The sequence below is a fragment of the Nomascus leucogenys genome, chromosome 4 (assembly GCF_006542625.1).
Source record: "Nomascus leucogenys isolate Asia chromosome 4, Asia_NLE_v1, whole genome shotgun sequence".
NCBI lineage: Eukaryota > Metazoa > Chordata > Mammalia > Primates > Hylobatidae > Nomascus > Nomascus leucogenys.
This window is the reverse complement of record NC_044384.1, coordinates 87793458-87812519: the sequence shown is the minus strand read 5'-3', so window position 1 is coordinate 87812519 and position 19062 is coordinate 87793458. Positions and strand designations below refer to the sequence as shown.

Here is a 19062-nt window from a genome sequence, read left to right as displayed (position 1 = left end):
GGTGAGAGGAATGGGGAAGATGATGGTCAGGGGAGAAAAAGCCTTAATTAGCAGGAAAAAGGGGTTTTTTCTTTGAGATATAGTGCATAGCATGGTGAATGTAGTAAATACTCATCCCATTGTGCATTTCAAAATCACAAAGAGAATTTCCAATTTTCTCCCCACAAAAAAGTATTTGTGGTGATGTTAATTAACTTGATTTAATTACTCTGCATTGTATACATGAATCATAACATCACTTTGTACCCTATAAATAACAGCTATAATTTACCAATTTACAGTTAGGAATTTTTTTTTTTTTTTTAAGTATAAAGGGCTGGGTGCAGTGGTTCATGCCCATAATCCCAACACCTTGGGGACTGAAGCAGGAAGATCACTTGAGGCCAGGAGTTAGAGACCAGCCTGTGCAAAAGAGCAAGACCCTGTCTCTACTAAAAATATAAAAATTAGCCAGGCGTGGTGGTGCACGCCTATAGTCCCAGCTATTCAGAAGCCGAGCTAAGAAAATTGCTTGAGCACAGGAGAACTCAAGACTAAGGGTGGGATTTTTATTACGTTGGTGCAAAAGTAATTGTGGTTTTTGTAATTAAAAGTAATGGCAAAAACCACAACTACTTTTGCACCAACCTAATAAACTGGCCAAACAAGATACCTACAACGCGGGGGAAAAAAAGGAAACAATCTCATACAGGCTCTTATCAGTGTCCAAAAATAAAGAAAAAAAGGATAAAACATGAATGAAGAAAAGGCTCAGGCCAAGACTAGTTGTAGCACTATCCCAAGCTCCAAGAGTTAAGTCTTTACTCCCAGTTTTGAACCTAAACCTTCTAATGTGTAGCTGGCAATTCCAGTCATACTCGTATGCCTTAGTCTCCACCATTAGCATTTCTAAAAAAAGATTAACAAGAAAGGGAAACACGCTACGGCTGAGCTGTCCAGTTCCACAGCCACACACAGTTACTGAGCACCTGAAACGTGGCTAGGAAGGCAAAGGAGCTGGTTTTTTGTTGTTGTTCCACCCCACTCCCCCGGGAGCTGAATTTTAAATTAATTTTAACTACTTAGGTTAAAATTTAACTACTTAGGTTGGTGAAAAGTAATCATGGTTTTTGTCATTACTTTTGTTGCAAAAACTGCAATTACTTTTATACCAACCTAATACAAAGTTCTACTGGACAGCACTGCTCTCACGTTAAAACTAAGCACACACATACCAAGACCCTGTCTCTCTAAATAAATAAATAAAAATAATTCAATTTTTAAAAATCTAAGCACAGAATAAATGTTTATGGCCTGTAATCTTGGGATGAATAAATTCTCATCTTCTAGGTCTTAACTTTCTCAACCAAAAAATGTAAGAGTTCAACTTGATTGTGCCCACGACTCTAAATGAACTAGTGCAGCATATAAATTAATATTCTTCATTCAAACAGTAGTAATGTAATTAAAGCCACATACCCCTTAAAATTATGGGAGGTACCTCAAACTGATGACACAAGGGTATTATATGACCCCTCCATATGGCCGAGGAAGTTCTGTCACTATTTGAGCAAGTCACCACATCTCTCTGAGCTTGTTTTCTTATCTGTAAATGAGAGGTTTAGACTAAATGATTACTTAAGACACTTCAAATCCTAAAATTCTTCATTCCTTTAGATCTAAGACGACATAGAAAAGAACAAATAAAATAAGTGAAACCAAGATACTCAAAGAAATAAAGAAAAATAAATTATAAATACCAGTTTAAACTCTTAAGAAATGAAGTAAATTGAAACCAGACCCCAATGACACAGGATGTAAAGTTGTACAATGTCAATGTGCTCTGCTAGGAGGCTGATTTGGTCTACTGGAATGTGCCTAGTTTTTCATTTTTGCTTTAGTCCACATGTAAAAACACTGCTATGTCCAAAGAAGGCCAAACTGCAAAAAGTTCTATACAGCCAGGTGCATGTAGCTGGGATGAGAACACACAGCTCACAAAGGTTTGGACTGTTCTTTCCCCCAACAAAAACTTGACCAAGAAAATCTTCCTACACTAGACAGCTATAGTAGAATCCCCACTGCTGCTTTCAGGGCTCTCAAATTGCATAAGGAGCTTTGCTTACTTTGTCAATGAGCCAAACCAAGTAAAACGGGATGCTCTCTTGACAGGAGGTACAGTTACTTTTAGCTGCAATAAGGTAAACCGAAGTGTGCATTCATCCATAAAGATATTGTAAGATATCCTTTCCTGTGGTGTATAACCCAGTAAATATATGAAATAGGAAAGAATCCACTCAAAAGAATCCTAACAGGTATCTGGAGAAGGGAATATAGCCTACTGACTTAAGTGAAACATGAAAAAGTAGAGGGTCAGGGCTGAAGGACAAGCTCTACACAGCTCTTTTCAAAGGTACCTTTCTATATACGTTGTGTGGCCTATACCAGACCCAGCTGTATATTTCTCAATCTTGAAAATCTTTAATGAAAAAAAAAAAAGTAACTCTCAAAGAACCTGACTTACAGCACAGTAAGAAAAAAAACAAACAATTTCTACTTTCTTCAGGAATATAATGCTTTACCTGGTATAGACGTTCCTTTGTTTTACTGCTGATTTAACCAGGCCACCACTGATGACTATTTAGTTTTCACTTTTTGCTATTACAAAAATGTGCCAGTATTTCCAGAAGTGGATCTGCTGGATCAAAGAATGTGCGCTTCTAATTAGGTACACGGTCAAGTGGCTCTCCAACGAGGTACACAGCCAAGTGGCTCTCCACGGAGGTCAGCCCTACCCATATTCCCCCAGTGATGTGTGAAAGCCTGTTTCCACACACCTGGTCAACAATGCATTTGCTTTTCTCTTCAGTGAGGTTGGGCACTGTTCATATGTTGAAGATCCATTTATAATTCACTTTTCTGCCATCTGTCTGTTTATATCCTTTGTCTACTTTTCTACTGGGTTGGTCTTCTCAATGATTTGTAGGGGTTATTTAAAAAAAAGAAAAAGAGTTCTTTGTCTGATAGCATTCCCTCTTCACCTCATTCCAATCTGCGATCTCTCTACCACTCAGCTCAAACTGCTCTTTCAGGTCACTGACAACCTCCAGATGGGGCTAAATCCAAATGAAACTCTTCTGTTCTCATGTACACCTCACCTTCAGCAGCATGCAAGGCAGTCCCCCAGAAGACCCTCCTCATTAGAACATTCTCCTCGCCTGGCTCCTCTGATGTCACACCCTCGTTGTTTTCTCACTGGCCATTTCTCAATCTCCCTAGTTGGAGGGCTGCTCCTCTCCTTCCTTCCTTCCTTCCTTCCTTCTTCTGTCCCACTGATAACACAGAGGCTCCCACAGAGGTCAGGCTGTGGACCTAGCACATTTTCCTGAGTGCACCACATTTGCTCGAAGTAAATTCACATTTGTTTTATTTGTGCTGTTTCCCCAGCAACTAAAACAAAGTGCTGGGAGATTCAAGACAAGTTCTGTTGAATAAACGAAGCCATTTCCGTGGGTTGTAGTGCGCCAATATCACGTCACTGCACTCCAGCCTGGGCAACAGAGTGAGACTCCGTCTCAAAAACAAAAACAAAAACAAACAAAAAAAAATTCCTCTCCATAAACACAACTAAGGTCCAAATTTATAAAACCAAAACAACCATCATGGCATTTCAAACAAAGGTAACCCAATGACTGGCAGACATTTCCCTTTGGATATCTCACAAGCACATGGTATTTAATCTCCAAAATGGAGCTTTTGCTCTCCATCACACGCTGCCCATCCAACCAAACCTCCTCTTCACCATGCCCTCCCCATCTCAGTAAAAGGCACACCCTAGTTGTGAAAGGCAGCCTGGAAAACAGCCCTGGCTCCTCTTTTCCCTTCCAATCCAATTCGCCAAAACATTGTCAGTTCCGCCTTATACTTTCCCTTCTCTGCATCTTTTGCCATGGCCTGGAATAAGGTAAACTGGAGTGTGCATTCATCCATAAAGATCTTTTAAGATACCCTTTGGACACAGCTTCCTAATTCATCCCCCAGTCTCCTCTGGCCCCTCCAACCCACTGTTTACTTGGGTTCTTGGAGGGCCCCCTGCAACTCCCATGTGAGCATGAACAATAATGATAATAATTCTGATATATGCTCTCTACTACGGTGGCCACATACGGCTTTTGGGCACTTGAAATAGGACTAGTTTCATCTAAGAGGTACTAAGAGTATAAAATATGCAACGGATTTCAAAGATGTAGTACAAAAAATGTGAAAACATCTCAATTTTCCTACTGATTATATGTTGAAACAATATTTTGGACATATTGGGTTGTATAAAACATATTAATTTTATGCATTTTTTACTTTCTTCATGTGGCTACTAGAAAATTTAAGATTACATACATAGCCTGCATTGTCTTTCGCTGTCCTGAGCATTTCACGAGGGTACCAGCACCATGTCCATCATCTTTAACCATGTACACAGTTAAGTCCTCACTTAATAGTGTCAACAGGTTTTTTCAAACTGCGACTTTAAGCAAAACAACATACAGTATCTTGAATAACGCCATTCCATTATAACACTGATGAGGCAGACAAAACTGGTTCAGTTCTATGTCATTTTGCTTAAGTTTGCAGTTTCCAAGAACCCGTTAATGGCGTTAAGTGAGGACTTACTGTATGACCAAAGCACAGAAAGCACAGGACTGGCACAGGGTAGGCACCCAAGGTATCTGCTGAATGAATTAGTGGCCAAAAACTGGTATCATTTACATACATTCACTTATAAACAAAACATGAAAAATTTAATTATTACTTGAAGTTGAATGATACTTTAAAAATACAGTTGGAATTAAGAAAACAACTCTTTCAGTTTAAACCCTGGATACACACGCATTTTAAGAAATAATTTGAAGGCTGGGCACAGTGGCTCACGCCTGTAATCCCAGCACTTTGGGAGGCCAAGGCGGGCATATCACTTGAGGCCAGGAGTTCGAGACCAGCCTGGCCAACATGGTGAAACCCCATCTCTACTAAAATTACAAAAATCAGCCAGGTGTGGTGGTGCACGCTTGTAATCCCAGCTACTCAGGGGGCTGAGGCACGAGAATCGTTTGAACCTGGGAAGCAGAGGTTGCACTGGCCGAGATCACGCCACTGCACTCCAGCTTACATGACAGAGTGAGACCCCGTCTCAAAATAATAATAATTTGTCTACTACTTCAACGTGCAGGGTTAATCACAATGTAATTTATTCTTCTAATTTTTCATCATGAAAGTTTCTGTTAGAAAAGAAAGAGACTGGAGAACACTAAAAATTCAATGTTAACCTACAAAGAACTTAAGAATTTTGAGTTATCAACCCTTAACATACTGTTCATCACAACTTCAAAACTGGCAACAAGAGAAGGAAAGCCGGCAGACAGCACAAGGAGAAAACAAGTAGACAATAAACATGAAAAAACTAACAACAGCGAAATCCATGCTGATGATGCCCTGCAACTTTCTGAACTGCCAGTGAGGGCATGATGCACTCAAGATGACCAGACTGCCACTGGCCTCCCAAACACACAGAAAAGGAAGGCGGTGGAAGTGCCTTCCAAAATGAACACCATTACCCTTTAAGTATTGAACAGCTCTGGTCTAAATGAATTTCAATGTGATTTAGGTTAGAAGCCCTTAAAAATTTCAGTTTAGCTCCACATTCAACCTCCAGAGACAGATCACAACCAAAGCAGCAGCACCATTTTCAGATAAAATTTTAGGCTGAGCACAGTGGCTCACGCCTGTAATCCCAGCACTTTGGGTGGCCGAGGCGGGCAGATCACGAGGTCAGGAGTTCAACATCAGCCTGACCAAGATGGTGAAACCCCGTCTCTACTAAAAATACAAAAATTAGCCGGGCGTGGTGGCACGTACCTATAGTCCCAGCTACTTGGGAGGGTGAGGTAGGAGAATTGCTTGAACCCAGGTGGTGGAGGTTGCAGTGAGTTGAGATCACACCACTGCACTCCAGCTTGGGCAACAGAGTGAGACTTCGTCTCAAAAAAAAAAAAAAAAAAAATAGTTTTAAAGTGAGAGTCCAACAAAGTTTATTCTCCAAGAGAAACCTCGTCAAGATCCAACTACCAGTGCACAGAAAACAGAGGCTACACAACACTGTGGGGAATACCACAAAACAAAGAGCCCAGTCCTCCCACAAATGGACGGCATGGTGGGAGAAGAGCAAAAAATGAGAAACCCATAGACAAAAAAAATAAAAGGCAGCTCTTATTTGGATCCTGATTTGCCACTGCCAAAGTTAGAAAATCACACAAAAAACTTATCACATATAACAACTAGAATTTTCAAGTCTAAGTATTGAATAATATCAAGCAAATGCGTGTTCATTTTATTTTTAAGATGTGAGGCTTTGTGGTTGTTACGGTTAAGAGTTCTTATTCTCTGAGAACATATACTAACACATTTATAGAAGCAGCAATAATTATTTGAATATCTTCAAGATATAATGGCCAAAACTGACTATAAAGGAAAAAAAATTTAATAGAACTCCTTCACCTCAAAAGACACAATGAGGACCCACAGAATAGGTAAAGGTATTCACAATATATACATCTGACAAGAGATGCCTGTCCAAAATACAACAATCCTACTAAGTGTTGTTTTAAAATACATCTCAGCTGGGCACAGTGGCTCTTGCCTATAATCCCTAGCACTTTGGAGGGCTGAGGTGGGAGGAATGCTCAAACCCAGGAGCTTGAGACCAGCCTGGGAAACATGGCAAAAACCCAACTACAAAAAATACAAAACTGAGCCGGGCGTGGTAGTGCGTGCAACTGTGGGCCCAGCTACTCAGGAGGCTGAAGTGGGGGGATCCCTTGAGCCGGGAAGGTCAAGGCTGCAGTGAGCTGTGATCACGCCACTGCACTCCAGCCTGGGTGACGGAGTAAGACCCTGTCACTTTTTTAAAAGTCCACAATGTGCCTCTAACAAACAGAACATGGCAAAGCTAGATGCTATGTGACTTCCAAGACTAGGTCACAAAAATGATAGCTTCCACTCAGGGCTCTTTCTCTTGAATCACTCTCTCAGTGGGAAGTTATCACCATGTCCTGAGAACAGGAGACTCAGACATCCCTGGCAAAAAATGATATGAAAACGACCTGAGGTCTCCCACCAACAGCCAGAACCAGAACCTACTTGCCAGGCATGTAAATGAGCCACCTTAGAACAGATCCTCCAGCGCATCTATGAAGGCTTCAGAGGGCTAATCACACCCAAGCCAGAAGCAGACAACCATGCCACTCCCAAGTTTCTGACTCCCAGAAACTGCAAGATAATGTTTGTTGCTGTTTTAATCCACTACGTTTGGGGATAATTTATTATGCAGCAAAAAATAGAAAGGTAATACAAACAGAAAAAAGATAATAGAAAAAATAAAAGGCTTAAATATACATTTCATAAAAAAGGATATCCAAATGACCAATAAACGTACGACCTCACTATTGTAAATTAAAATTGCCCTAAGACAGCTCTAGACAGCTACCAGCATGGCTAAAATGAAAAGGATGAAATACTGGAGAGGATCCAGAGTAAGCGGAACTTTCACACACTGCTGATGGAAGCCTAATTTGGTACAATAGCTTTAGTAGATGCCACCACTATACATATACCTCTATGCCCTAGCAATTTCATCCTTACGTATACTGAACAACAGAAATGCATACGTATGTTGTTGACCAAAAGACACAAACTGAATGTTCAGAGCAGCGATATCTGTAACAGCCCAAAACTACCATCTATCCAATGTCCATCAACAACAGAACAATTTCATATGACAAAATTTTGTGAAGCAACAGTAACAATCAACTGTATGCAATGACTTCAGTAATTTTACAAACAATGGCAAGAGAAAGACACAGGAGTACCTACTGTAAGACTCTATTCAATAGAAACAAAACTGGGCAAAACTAATCAGTGCTATTAGCTGTTAGAATACCGGCTGCCCCTAGAGAGGGTGTGACTGGAAGTGGACACAAGGAGACATGTGGTGGCTGCTTGCCCAGGTGGATTTCAGCTTATGAAAATCTGCTTATTATATGTACTTTTCCATATTTCTATTGTAATTCAATAGAGTTTTTAAACAGTAATAATATAGAAGTGGGGAAGTTAAGTGGGACAAGACTGGCCTTGAGTGTATGGTTGTTGGAGCTGGGTAACTGATAGTTTCATTATACTGTTCAATTTCTGCATGTTCAAATTTACCCCTAATAAAACAAGTTTTAAAATGTATTAACATAAAACTGACTGGAACTGCTGGTAAAATGGTAACTAGGGTAATTTTTCTGGCCACTGATAACAAAAAGGTGTTAAAATCTATATACCCCTTGGTCCAATTATTCTTTTATTCTAAGGTGTTTATACTGAGCACAAAGTCATATATAATAATGTCCAAAGAGCTTATAATAGAAAAAGAAATGTCTAAATATAGAGGAAGATGACACTGGGGAAAACCACAGAACAAACAATCCAGGTCATCCACAAATACATGGTTCCTAAATATCCAACAATAAAAAACAATGATCTCATCCGAACCAAGTTTCTTTTATCTATCCAATGAAATATAGTCATTAAAAATGAGGCAATCAAAACTCAGAAAAAAACACAGGAGTTAATCTTTGTGGCCACAGATTAGGCAAAACTTTCTTAGATATGACACCAAAAACACGAGATAAAAGAAAAATAACATAAATTGCACTTCAAATTAGAAGTTTTCATCCTTCAGTAATAACACCATCAAGAAGTGAAAAGAAAACCCAAAGAATGGAATACTGACAAATCATATATCTGACAAAGATTTATATACAAGGTTGGGCGCAGTGGCTCATGCCTGTAGTCCCAGCATTTTTGGGAGGCCGAGGCAGGCGGACCATTTGAGCCCAGGAGTTTGAGACCAGCATGGGCAACGTGGTAAAAACCCATTTCTACAAAAAATACAAAAAAATTAGTCGGGCGTGGTAGCATAGGCCTGTAGTCCCAGCTACTCAGGAGGCTGAGGTGGGAAGATCACCTGAGCCCAGGAAGTCGAGGCTGCAGTGAGCAGTGATCGCAGCACTGCACTCCAGCCAGGTGACAGAGTGAAACCCTGTCTCAAAAGACAGGAATACGGAGGCCGGGCGCGGTGGCTCACTCCTGTAATCCCAGCACTTTGGGAGGCCAAGGCAGGTGGATCACGAGGTCAGGAGATTGAGACCATCCTGGCTAACACGGTGAAACCCTGTCTCCACTAAAAATACAAACAACAACAACAAAAAAAATTAGCCGGGTGCAGTGGCGGGCCTGAGGCAGGAGAATGGCTGAACCCGGGAGGTGGAGCTTGCAGTGAGCCGAGATCGCGCCACTGCACTCCGGCCTGGGTGAAAGAGCGAGACTCCGTCTCAAAAAAAAGAAAAAAAAATTAGCCGGATGTGGAGGCGGGCGCCTGTAGTCCCAGCTACTCGCGAGGTTGAGGCAAGAGAACGGCATGAACCTGGGAGGCGGAGTTTGCAGTGAGCCGAGATAGCGCCACTGCACTCCAGCCTGGGCGACAGAGCAAGACTCTGTCTCAAAAAAAAAAAAAAAAAAAGACAAGAATACAGAATAGAAAAGAAACTCCTACAACTCAGTAATAAAGACAAACACCACAATTTTAAAATGGGCAAGTGAGGCCAGGCACAGTAGACTGCTATAATCCCAGCACTTTAGGAAGCCAAGGTGGGTGAAGTGCTTGAGACCGAGTTTGAGACCAGCCTGGCCAACATGGCAAAACACCGACTCTACTAAAAATACAAAAATTAGCCAGATGCGGTGGCACACACCTGTAATCCCAGCTACTCAGGAGGCTGAGGCACAAGAATTGCTTGAACCCAGGTGGCGGAGGTGGCAGCGAGCTGAGATTGCACTACTGCACTCCAGCCTGCATGACAGAGTAAGACTGTCTCCAAAAAAAAAAAAAAAAAAAAAAAACAAATGAGGCAAGCGCAGTGGCACGTCTACAGTCCCAGCCACTAGAGAGCCTAAGGCAGGAGGATTGTTGAATCCATGAGTCTCCGTCCAGCCTGGACAATACAGAGAGACCCCATCTCAAAAAGGAAGGAGAGATGGGAAAGGCTGGGCATGGTGGGTCACACCTGTAATCCCAACAACTTTGGGAAGCCAAGGCGAGAGAAGAGGATCGCTTGAGCCCAGGAGTTCAAGACCAGCCTGGACAACGTAGTGAAACCTTGTCTTAACAACAACAACAAAAAAAAAGAAAAGAAAAGAAAAACTCAAAAAAATTAGCCAGACATGGTGGCATATGCCTGTGGTCCCAGCTACTTCGGGGGCTGAGGTGGGAGGATCACTTCAGCCCAGGAGGTCAAAGCTATCATGCAGTGAGCTGTGACTGCACCACTGCACTCCAGCCTGGGCAACAGAGTGAGACTCTGCCTCAAAAAACAAAAGTGTTGGCATGGATGTGACAAAATCAGAATCCTTACACATTGCTGGTGGGAATGTAAAATGGTGTAGACACTTTGGAGAATAGTCTCGCAGTTTCTCAAAAGGATAAACACAGAGCTCCATATGACCCAACAATTCTACTCCTAGGTATGTATCCAAGAGAATTAAAACATACTTTCACAGAAAAATTTGTACATAAATGTCTACAGCAGCATTATTCATAAAAGCCAAAACTCAGAAACATCCAAGTATCTATCAACTGATGAATGAATAAATAAAAGGTAATGTTCCCCACATAATGAGTATTATTTGACAAAAGAAAGAAATGAAGTACTCATATATGTTACACAGATAAATCTTGAAAACATGGCTAAGAAGGAAAAAGCTAGTCCCAAAAAAAGACCACGTTTGTATGATTCCATTTATATAAAATGCCCAGAATAGGCACATCTATAGGAACAGAAAGTACGTGGGATGAGAGAAAAATGAAAAGTGATTACTAACAGGTATAGAGTTTCCTATGGAATAATGAAAATATTCTAAGTGATTGTGATGACAGTTGCACAACTCCATGAATATACTAAAAAACATTAATTTGTATGCGTTAAGTGGGTGATTATGTCTCAATAAAGCTGTTACAAAACAATAATGCAATCTACATTTGCAAAGGAAGGTGCTAAGATTGTTTTTTAAGGGTTTTAGCATCTGTACTTTGCTTTACCAAATGTATTCACACATTTGCATTTGACCCTCACAATCTTGTACTTTAAGTTGTATCATGTTTTACAAATAATCTGAGCTGGAGAGACAGTAACTGACCCAGGTAACCCAGTAGGAAAGTGGCTAGGGAAGGACACAAAAATGCCACCCTATTTCCATCATGCTACTGCCTCCCAAATTATGAAAAGTAAACTTTATGGTACATGTGGAAGTATCACAACGGCTACTACTTTTACAGAGGATCTCATATGTGCCAGGCAGTTCTTAAACATTTTTGAGCCTGGTACTTCACAGGCACTGAAATATTTATTGAATAATTTTCATTTATTTCTCATAACTCCATTTATAGCTGATGACACTAAGACATTAACTGTATATTGTAAAAACAAATATAAAATTTGTTTTTAAGGAGCTTGCTGTAAATACAGTTCTCAATAATGGGGCTGGGGGGCGGTTAAGATCCAGACAATAGAGGAGCAATGACATAAAGTACAGAGATTAAAACAAAAGCGAAAGTCCTTTCAAAAAGGGGAGTAAACTCAAAATACCAGAGGATAATTTTTAAGCTTATACAATACCTAGTGGGAACCAAAGAAATAGAAACCCAGTGATCAAGCAATCAGTCAAGAAGAAACCAAAATGCAAGCCAATATTTGATTAATATTTAGCTTTTTATTAATTTTTCATTAATTTTCTTAATGAAAATCCATAAGGTATTCCTTTATATCCAGTGAACCAGCAAACAAATCACAAATAATTAAAACTAACACTGGGAGGGGAATATAGGGAAATAGGTCCATTCATCTATTGCTGATACACTTGCGTATAGGTACCAGCTTTTTTTTTTTTTGAGATGGAGTCTGGCTCTGTCACCCAGGCTAGAGTGCAATGGCGCGATCTCAGCTCACTGCAAGCTCCGCCTCCCGGGTTCACGCCATTCTCCTGCCTCAGCCTCCCAAGTAGCTGGGATTACAGGCGCGTGCCACCACACCCAGCTAATTTTTGTATTTTTAGTAGAGACGGGCTTTCACCATGTGGGACAGGATGGTCTCGATCTCCTGACCTCGTGATCCGCCCACCTCAGCCTCCCAAAGCACTGGGATCACAGGCATGAGCCACCATGCCCAGCCATGATGTTTTGATACAGGCATGTAATGTATAAAAATCACATCAGGGTAAATGATGTAACCATAACATCAAGCATTTATCCTTTCTTTGTGTTACAAAAAAATCTAATTATACTTATTTATTTATTTATTTATTTATTTATTTATTTATTTATTTATTTATTTTTGAGACGGAGTCTCCCTCAGTCGCCCAGGCTGGAGTACAGTGGCGCAATCTCGGCTCACTGCAAGCTCCGCCTCCTGGGTTCACGCCATTCTCCTGCCTCAGCCTCCAGAGTAGCTGGGACTACAGGCCCCCGCCACCACACCCGGCTAACTTTTTTGTATTTTTAGTAGAGACAGGGTTTCACTGTGTTAGCCAAGTTGGTCTTGATCTCCTTACCTTGTGATCTGCCCTCTCAGCCTCCCAAAGTGCTGAGATTACAGGTGTGAGCCACAGTGCCCGGCCAGGTACCAGCTTTTTAAAAGAGTACTATAATGATATACAAGATAAATAAAAATAACAGTACCCTGGCCAGGTGCAGTGGCTCATGCCTGTAATCCAGTACTTTGAGAGGTCTGGAGTTTGAGACCACGCTGGGCATCTCGTGTGTGTGTGTGTGTGTGTGTGTGTGTGTGTGTGTATATATATTTTTTTTTTTACCCCAAGCATGATGGCTCACACCTATTGTCCTAGCTACTGGGAGGCTGTAGCAGGAGGATCACTTTGAACCCAGGACTGAAAGTTGCAAGAAGCTATGATCATACCATTGCACACCAGCCTGGGTGACAAAGCAAGACTCTGTCTCTAAAAAATTAAAAATTAAAAATGGCAGCACCTTTTGATTACATAATCTCATGACAATTTTTAAAAATTTACGAAATGGAAGAAATTATTTATACAAAGAATAATAGTGATAATGGCTAGACATGTTAACTACCACCAATGTATACTGTAATATAAACATTACATGAACTATCATTTAATCCTTAAAATAACTGTTATCCTTCCCATATGTATGCGAGGAAACTGAAGCTCAGAGAGCAAATAACTAGTCTTTGGAAGTATCAGGATTCAGGCTCACTAGCACTTAGACCCTACATTTCCAAGGTCATAAGTGCTTTGAGGGCAGAATGAGCACAAGTGGAAATGCCCAGTAAGCACTGGAATTCAACAGAAAATCAGGGTTAGAAGTAGGTATGAGCATCACTAGCACCTACCTGGTAAGTTCAGCTATGAAAGTGGAGACCACCCGGCCGGGCGCGGTGGCTCACGCTTGTAATCCCAGCACTTTGGGAGGCCGAGGCGGGCGGATCACGAGGTCAGGAGATCAAGGCTATCCTGGCTAACACAGTGAAACCCCGTCTCTACTAAAAAATACAAAAAATTAGCCGGGCGTGGTGGCGGGCGCCTGTAGTCCCAGCTACTCGGAGAGGCTGAGGCAGGAGAATGGCCGGAACCCGGGAGGCGGAGCTTGCAGTGAGCCGAGATTGCGCCACTGCACTCCAGCCTGGGCGACAGAGCGAGACTCCGTCTCAAAAAAAAAAAAGAAAAAAAAAAAAAAAAAAAAAGAAAGTGGAGACCACCCAAGGAACAGTGTGGAAAATAAGGCTGGAGAACAAAATGTGAAAGTGGTCCGGAAGAAAACTAAGAGAGAGGCCAAGAATGGTAGGAAGAAAACCAGGAAAATATACTAACGCAGATCTTGTAAATTCTACAAAGAACAAAATGTGAAAGTGGCTCCGAAGAAAATTAAGAGAGGCCAAGAATGGTAGGAAGAAAACCAGGGGCCGGGCGCAGTGGCTCACGCTTGTAATCCCAGCACTTTGGGAGGCCGAGGCGGGCAGATCACGAGGTCAGGAGATCGAGACCACGGTGAAACCCCGTCTCTACTAAAAATACAAAAAATTAGCCGGGCGTGGTGGCGGGCGCCTGGAGTCCCAGCTACTCTGGAGGCTGAGGCAGGAGAATGGCATGAACCCGGGAGGCGGAGCTTGCAGTGAGCCAAGATTGTGCCACTGCACTCCAGCCTGGGCGTCAGAGCGAGACTCCGTCTCAAAAAAAAAAAAAAGAAAACCAGGAAAATATAGTAACACAGACCTTGTAAATTCTACAAAGAAAACCTCCCTGGATTTTGCTGCCAGAAAGATTTAAGCAACCAACAATGCTTTGAAAACCACTGTACAGCTCATGTCTAAGCACTCAAAAAGAGGTGCTAGCTAATGTGGGCAAAGTGGAACCCTCATGTGCCACTGGGAGAATGTAAAATGGTGCAGTCATGGAAAACAGTATGGCAGCTCCTCAAAAAAGTAGAATGAGAGCTGCCATATGATCTAGCCATTCCACTTCTTGGTATATACCCTAAAGAACTGAGAGCAGAGACTTGAACAGATATTTATACACCCATGTTCATGGCAGCATCACTCTCAATGGCCAAAAGGCAGAGGCAATGTAGTGTCCATTGATGGATAAATGGATAACCAATGTTGTATATACATATAATGAAATATAAGTGAGACTTAAAGGAAATTCTAGTCAGGCGCAGTGGCTTATGCCTGAAATCCCAGCACTTTGGGAGGCCAAGGTGGGAGGATCAATTGAAGCCAGGCAAGACCAGCCTGGGCAACATAGCAAGACCTCAAAAAATAAAAATAAAACTTAGCCAGGCATGGTGGTGCACACCTACGGTTCCAGCTACTAGGGAGGTTGAGGTGGGAAGATCCGTTGAGCCCAGGAATATGAGGTTGCAGTGAGCTATGATCATGCCACTGTAGTCCAGCAACAGAGCAAGACTCTGTCTCTAAAAAATTTTAAAATAAAAAAAGAAAGGAAATTCGGACACATCCTACAACATGAGTAAAAAGACACTGTGGTTGAAGCCAGTGATAAAAGGACAAATACTGTATGATGCAATTTAGACAAGGTACTTAGAGTAGTCAAATTCATGGAGACAGTAGAATGGCAGTTGCCAGGGTCTGGGCGGGAGCGGGAGTTAGTGTTTAATGCAAGCTTGTCCAACCTGTGGCCCAGGACAGTTCTGAATGAGGCCCAACACAAATTCATAAACTTTATTAAAACATTGAGTTTTTTGTGTGATTTTTTTTTAAGCTCATCAGCTATCGTTAGTGTTACTGTAATTTATGTTTGGCCCAAGGCAACTCTTCTTCCAATGTGGCCCAGGGAAGCCAAAAGATGATTTAATGGGTACTGTGTTTCAGTATGGGAAGATGAAAACCATTCAGGAGATGGATGGTGGTGATGGTTGATCAACAATGTGGATGTATTTAATGCCACTGAACTGTACGCTCCAAACAGTTAAAATGGGCTGGGACTGGTGGCTCACACCTATACTCCCTACACTTTAGGAGGCTGAAGTAGGAGGACTGCTTGAGCCCAGGAGTTCAGGACCAGCCTGGGCAACACAGCAACACCCGTCTCTACAAAAAATAAAATTTTTTAAAAAACAGCTGGGCACAGTGGTGTCTGACTGTAGTCCTAGCTACTCAGGAGGCTGAGGTGGGAGGACCCTTGCACCTAGAAGATGATTGCACCACTGCACTCCGGCCTGGGCAACAGAGCAAGACTCTGTCACACACACACACATACACACACACACACACACACACACACACACACAGCTAAAGACACTTAACAACCTTCTGGTTTAAACACTGAGACTCTGAAAAAAAAATTTTTAATAAAGACACTGAACAAGCATCAGAACCAGAGTCAAATATGGCTGCAATGGCAGAATTACCAAACCAGCAATGTTTTTTTTTTTTTGGAGACAGGATCTCGCTTTGTCACCCAGGCTGGAGTGCAGTGACACAAACAAGGCTCACTGCAGCCTCGACTTCCTAGGCTCAAGTGATCCTCCTGCCTCAGCCCCAAAAGTAGCTGGGACTACAGGTGTGTGCCACCACGCCCAGCTAATTTTTGTACTTTTTCTAGAGATGGGGTTTCATCATGTTGACCAGGTTGGTCTCAAATTCCTGAGTCAAGCAACCTGCCTGCCTCAGCCTCCCAAAGTGCTAAGATTACAGGCCATGCCCGGCTACTAGCAATTTTTTAAAAAACATGATTAATATGCTAAAGGCTTTAGTGAAAAAGGCAGACAACAAGCAAGAACAAAAAAATAACAGAAGCAGAGAGATGGAAATTCTAAGAAATAATCAATTAGAAATGATAGAGAAAAAGACACTGTAACAGAAATGAAGAATCCCTCTGTGGATCTATCAGTAGACTAAACACAGCTGAAGAAAGAATCTGAGCATTAGGATATGACAATAGAAACTTCTGTAACTGAAAAGGAAAGAGAAAAAATACAAAAGAAAAAAAAACAGAAAATATCCAAGAACTATGGGACAACTACAAAAGGTATAACATATGTGATGGCAACATCTGGAAAAAAGGGGAAAGCAGCAATATTTGAAGTAATAACGACGGAGATTTTTCCAAATTGTTGTCAGGCACCAAACCATACATCCAGAAAGCTCAGGAAACAATGCCAATAAAAAGCCAAGCAATGACCTCCCCACTTACCCCCACCAAAAAAAAAACACCACCGAGGAATATCATAGTCAAATGTCGGAAAATCAAAAAAAAAATCTTAAAAGAAATCAAAGTAGGGGGGAACCTTACCTACAGGGTAGCAAAGGCAAGAATTACATCTAACTTCTCCTTAGAAACCATGCAAGCAGGAAAGAGTAGAATGAAATATTTATAGTACTGAGAGGGGGGAAAATAACACCAACCTAGAATTCTGCACCCTGCAAAAGTATCCTTCAAAGTGAAAGAAACAGACAAAATTGAGGGGATTTGTTTCCAGTAAACCTATGTTGCCAAAATTACTTCAGAGAGAAGGAAGATGATCCAAGTAGGAAACACAGATTAGAGTACTAGAGAGGGAATAAGTGAAGGTTCAAAAAAAATTGATTTTTCTTATTCTTAACAGTAGTTTGTTCAAAATAGTAACAATAACAATGTACTCGATTAAGTATGCTTCCTTATGTATTTATGTGTGCTTATGAATAAGTAAAATGAATGACAACAATGAGACAAGGAGGAGGAATCAGAAATATTTGTTATTACTGGTAAAAGCATACCTCGGAGATACTATAGGTTCAGTTCCAGACTATCACAAAAAAGCAAATGTCACAATAAAGTGAGTCACACGAACGTATTGTTTTCCCATATGCAAACATTATATTTGCACTATTAAGTATGCAATACCATTATGTCTTTTAAAAAAAAGCACAGACTTTAATTATAAAGTATTTTACCAATAAAAAATGCTAATGAAGTGAGCACATGCAACTGGAAAAATGGCACTGATAGCCTGGCAAATACCTTCAATTTGTTCGTTAGAACACACACACACACACACACACACACACACAGTATCTGCAAAATGCAATAAAGTGAGCCACAATAAAATGAGGTATAATATCTGTATGTGTACTACCTCTGTAGTGTTATTTGAAAGTGGACATGGATTAACTGCAAATATATGTTGCAAACTCCAGTGTAACCCTTTAAAAGCCAAAAAAAATAGTTTAACAAATATGCTAAGAAGATAAAAATGGAAATCATACAAAATGATCAATTAAAACCAAAAAAGGCATAAAAAGTGTATGTGACAAAAGCAGGAACAAAAAAATATTTGGGAGGCCAAGGCGGGCGGATCACGAGGTCAGGAGATCAAGACCATCCTGGCTAACACAGTGAAACCCTGTCTCTACTAAAAATACAAAAAAAATTAGCCGGGCGTGGTGGCGGACACCTGTAGTCCCAGCTGCTTGGGAGGCTGAGGCAGGAGAATGGCGTGAACCTGGGAGGCGGAGCTTGCAGTAAGCTGAGATCACGCCATTGCACTCCAGCCTGTGCCACAGAGTGAGACTCCGCCTCAAAAAAAAAAAAAAAAAAAGGCAAAACCTGGAAAACAGCAATATCACAGATGCTAATCCAACTATATCAATAATCACATTAAAGGTCAATGGTCTAAATACACCAATTAAAAGAGCTATTTTCAGAATGTATCAAAAAATAAGACCCAACTATATGTTGTCTACAAGGAACCTAGCTGTTGCCACCTTCAAGATCAAGATGGCAGTGAGACTTGTTGCATTCCTCAAGAATGCCTGAGCCAATGTGTCCTTAACCATCACCAGCTTCTGTGATTCTGCCCCTACTCAGCCCCTACACCAAGTAGGCCATCATGATCAATCAGGACATACCCTACAACTACCCAGTGCCCCTTCTACATGATGAGAACATGCCTGATGTGTCCAGCCACCATCAGGACCCCCCAGGTGCTCTAGGGCCCAAGCTTGGAGTGGCTGAGAAAACTGTGAGCACCTCCATTGACAGGGACGAAGCCGTTCCCCTGTGGATCCCAATAAAAATATAAAGACCAAAAATAAGAAAACAAAGCCACTTTAAATATAAAGACACACGTAGATCAAAAGTAAAGGAATGAGGGGTTGGGCTCACACCTATAATCCTAACTCTTTGGGAGGCCAAGATAGGAGGACTGTTTGAGCCCAGGAGCTCAAGCCCAGGCTGGGAAACACAGCAAGACACAATCTGTACAAAAAAAAATTTTTTTTAATTAGCCGGTTGTGGTGGCACACACTTGGAGGTTACACTGAGCTATGACTGTGCCACTGCACTGCAGCCTGGGCTATAGAGCGAGTCCCTGTTTAAAAAAAAAAAAAGGAAAGGGATGGAAAAAGATGTATCATGTTAACTCTAATCAAAAGTTAACAAGAGTAGCTGTATTAATTG

The 19062-nt window shown here is 41.3% G+C and overlaps 1 protein-coding gene across 28 annotated transcripts in view; it reads right to left on the bottom strand.

Moving 5' to 3' along the window:
* PPP6R3 (protein phosphatase 6 regulatory subunit 3) overlaps window positions 1–19062 on the bottom strand; it is a 160465-nt gene that overhangs the window by 113934 nt on the left and 27469 nt on the right. For 8 of the 28 annotated variants that reach the window (XM_030811385.1, XM_030811388.1, XM_030811374.1 and 5 more), the window contains one exon: window positions 1459–1585. The exons of 17 other annotated variants lie outside the window; for them this stretch is intronic. The gene's annotated coding sequence lies outside the window, so the exon portion shown is untranslated. The remainder of the gene's footprint in view (window positions 1–1458; window positions 1586–19062) is intronic. 3 more of the 28 variants (XM_030811377.1, XM_030811383.1, XM_030811393.1) reach the window with 1 other exon arrangement.